Below are 4,256 nucleotides of genomic sequence, written 5' to 3' on the forward strand. Positions count from 1 at the left end.
CCTCGAGTCCACTAATAGCACCCTTAGCGGGAAATTCAAACCCTTCAATGGGAACATAGGTATGCCAGGTGGAGTGTATATAGTTGGCCTTGCAGGGCCGTTTAGTTTGTGTTGTTGTGAAGTACAATAAACGCGTCTGAACGCATGTTGTAGTCCGAGTCCTCCATGCGGCGAACCCAGTAATTTACACAGACCATTGCATATGGTCATGTTAAAATAGTGAGGATGCTCCTGACACCACCTCCCTTTTCACAACACAGCATCTTGCCTTATACTTGCTTGTCAGCTGAGGCCACAAAGTAAGACATCCAGGCCACAGAGTCCTTTGGTGCAGCATGGAAGAGCAAGACAGAGGGATTGCAAAGTGAGCAGCCCCTGCCGTGTTGTTCCAACCTCTCTTTCTTTCTGCGCTAGCAGCAAGCAGAAGGTTTAACGAGGTCTCTTCCTTCCCCTAAGAGCTCTTGGGTCCTTTCTGCATTTGCCAGCCACTCTTGATTTTCTCAGTGTTCTAGTCGAGGCAATTTAAGTCCATGGCAAAACAGCATCCAAATAACCCAGGGCAACAGCAGGCTGAAACTGGGCTGACCACTGAAGGGAGGTGACGTAATGCAGAACAGGGGAAAAACCCAGAATAAAAAGAATGTTGAATTTGATCTTAGTGCAGGATTGGGGGGGGGGGGGAAAACAGAATAAAAAGAACGTTGAATTTGATTTTAGTGCAGATTTGTTTGGAGGACACTACGGTGAACATGGATTAAAAGGAGAATGTGGAAAGGGCCTTGGTCTCCTGTCATGCCATGCGCATGGCTGCTTGGATAATTTAAAGCATCTCGTTTCACAGCCTGGGAGAACAGCAGGACAGCTACATCAAGAGCTTTAAAGGACAGGAACAAAACATTTCCTCTTCCACTTGAACAGGAACATCATGGCAGGAAATGGGTATGGCTTTCCCTGCTCACTAGCAGCTTTGGGTTCTTTGGAGACGTAGGGCTATATAGAGACGTAAATCTATTGAAGGACAGCACAAGCCATGCTAGATGAAGAGAGCAGAGATGGCAGGTCCTAGCCTTCTCTGACTGGCCTTGTTTTCCTGCCCTCCTATGTTCCATCCATATCAGCGATAAGGTCTCTGGCCTGCTGCCACAGTCTCTGTCCCTCAGGGAAGGGTGTGTGATGTTTGCAACCTTTCACCAGAGCTGTTGAATAACAGGCAAAGTAGTCAGTTACGTTTCAGTCTCTGGGTGGGGTGTCTGTTTCGTGCTGTGTTGTCCTGAGGTGAACTCCTGCTCTCCACCAAGGGCACAGGCGCTCCAAGTCAGGGCTACAAGATGTATTTTCATGTGCACAAATAGTCAACATCCACCCAACAGCATCCACCCCCGTGCAGGTCTACAGACAAAGTGGAGTTTTGAGAAAGCTCTGGGAGGTGCTGTGGCTCAGTGGGTAGAGCCTCTGCTTTGCATGCAGAAGGTCCCAGGTTCAATTCCTGGCATCTTCAGTTAAAAACAACCAGGCCGTAGTCGATGTGAAAGACCTCTACCTGAGACCTGTAGAGCCACTGCCTGTCTGAGTAGACAATACTGACTTCGGTGGACTGATGGTCTGATTCAGTATACTGTAGTTCCGTGTGTGTTCATGTGTGACGAGACCACATCTCATGGAATAAGGTTTCTTCTTCCTCTGCCACATTTGTCTCACATGCGTAGGTCTGTTAATTCAGGCATGTGCAAATTTAAAACTGCCCGTTATTTAGCATGGCTCATGTGCATAACACACTGTACTTAACATCTAGCACAAAACCTGAAATTTAATACATAATCTTTCCAGTTTTAACTATGCACAATTTACTGTGCTTACCATGGTGTTGGAAAGTGTGGTCAGGTCACAGCTGACTTATGGTGACTCTGTAGGGTTTTCAGAGGTGATTTGCCATTGCCTGTCATAACCCTGGTATTCCTTGGAGGTTTCCCATCCAAATACTAGCCAGGGTTGGCCCTGCTTAGCTTCCAAGATCTAGATGAGATCGGGCTAGCCTGGGCTATCCAGGTCAGGGCACACACTGGGGAGTAAATCCTATTCAGCTCAGTGGAACTTACTTTTGAATAAACGTGCATAGGATTAAGCTGCCAAAGTGTTTCTAGCAGCATGCTTTTTCGAGAACACTATTTTTTTTAATTCAAAATGATCTTAGTGACACATGGAAGCTTTTAAGTATGTTGTTTGTTAGTAAAATGTTTTTAAAAGACTTCCAAGGGAAATATGCATGAGAAACGTCATTTTTCTGTTGAGATGATGAATCTACCGGAATCTACTACTGCACTGGAAAGACAGAGTGGTTGTTTTTTTTCAATTGCACCTGTTCTCATGCTTCCTGATTGCTTTCTTACCAGTGATGGAGGACCTCACTTTGACACCTTAGAGCTAGTAACAATCTATTAAAATTGGGTACAACTTTACTAGGAACTTCTGCACAAGCCGAACTGAAATTAAATAAGAGTTGTGTAAGAGCACAAAGTCCCATGCGTTTTGATTTGGTTTGGACAGGAGAGTTATGTGCTGTTTTGTACACATTGAGAGCTGGGATTTATGACACACTCTAAAGCCTTGGGTTTTAAAAGAACATCCTGTTGCCCGTAAATATTATAGATGCAGGGACACCGTGGCTGCGGTCAGACACACTAAATAATCCACTTTCAATGCACTTCCCAACTGGATTTTGCCAGTTCACACAGTAAAAATGTGAACAGCCAATGTGTGGTAACTTATGCAGTGTTCCCTCTAAGCTGAGTTAGTGTGATCTAGCTCAGTTTTTTAGCCTCCAGCTCACACCTTTCTTGTCTTAGCTCAGGAAGGATGGCACCAGCGCAAACTGATTTATGCAGTAGCCAAATTGCTGAATCACAACTTTAATGCCAGTAGCTCACAAAATAGAATTTTTACTCACAAGACTCCACAGCTTAGAAGGAGCATTGCTTATAGGCTGATTTGCAAAACGTACTCCCATTTCTATCTTCTTTTTAAAGCTGTATTACCACGACTTGAAATAAATGTGTGCAGGGGGTCCTGGTAATGTTCTGATTGTTGATGAAAGTGTTGTTGGCTGATGACTGTGTCCCAGGCTATCGTGACAAAGCGAATGGCAACACATCTTAAGGATTGGGTTTTGAATGTCAGTGAGTGTCGAGGGTTAGGAAATAGTTCTATTAATGTGCCCATCAGGACTGGAAAAGGATGACTCTCCCCTCTTAAGAAGATGAAGGAGAGATTGGATTTATGCCCCGCCCTTCACTAGCCAAAGGTGTCTCAGAGCCAAACACCAAAAGAAAGAGCAGCTTCTGACTGTGCAGAAAAGAAAGTGTGGTTTCAGTGATGGGTTCGAGAGAGAAGCAGAAAACCACTACTGAAGTTAGCTAAAGTACCTTGCAGGTACAGGAGATCCCTGTTTTTCTCTCATGCAGGGTAGCAGGTCTGCTGACTGTACTTCTTTGCCTCCACCTGAATTCTGCTTATATATTTGTAAACAAAGCATACAAAAAACCTTAAATCTCGAGGACTTTCTCTTCCAAAGGGAACTACCCAGCTCTAGAGCTTCCACTGCTTGTCTAGAGGGTATTTGTTGAGTGTTCAAAGCACTTCATATACCTGAGAGCTTCCACTGCTTGTCTAGAGGGTATTCGTTGAGTGTTCAAAGCACCACTTACCTGATCTCTATATTGTTTATTCCCATATTGCCTATGGGGGCTGAGGCTGAGAGCTAGAGGTTCACCTAAGGCCATCTAGTGAGTTCTTATGCGAGGTGTGATTTGAACCAAGGACATCCTAGCAGCTTCATACAAGACCTACCTTTCAGTTTGCACTGATGCATGGTGTATGGACCTGTATGTGCATCTTCTCTCAATGTGCTGATCCTCAAATCTGGTTCCAAACTAAGGTTCCATCCCCTGCACATTTGCATTCTAGTGCAGAGGGCTAAAAATAAGTAGCAATAAAGTGGGCAGAGATGAGAGTAGGTTGGAATTGAAGCCCATTCTTCAGGCATGTATTTGTTTTGGCAAAGAGGAAGGGATGCAATTTTGCCAGAGGTGCCTCCATAGAGCTGCAATGCAAGAGGATCTGATGGGGTTCCACCTTGAACACGGTCTCCGCCCAAGCTTTTGATTTCTGGAGCAGTGTGTGCACACTAGCAGGAGCAATTGCCTAGAACTGAAAAATGGACATATGGAGCAAGAAAAGTGAAGGGAGCAACAGGAGGACTA

General features: G+C 44.9%; 1 non-coding gene across 1 annotated transcript; it reads left to right on the plus strand.

Moving 5' to 3' along the window:
- Positions 1-1,425: 1,425 nt before the first annotated feature.
- On the plus strand, positions 1,426-1,498 carry TRNAA-UGC. The gene has a single exon. It is a non-coding gene; the product is annotated as a tRNA-Ala (tRNA).
- The last annotated feature ends 2,758 nt before the right edge of the window (positions 1,499-4,256 follow it).

Source organism: Gekko japonicus, unplaced genomic scaffold (assembly GCF_001447785.1).
Source record: "Gekko japonicus isolate JY-2015 unplaced genomic scaffold, Gekko_japonicus_V1.1 scaffold980, whole genome shotgun sequence".
In the NCBI taxonomy this organism is placed as follows: domain Eukaryota; kingdom Metazoa; phylum Chordata; class Lepidosauria; order Squamata; family Gekkonidae; genus Gekko; species Gekko japonicus.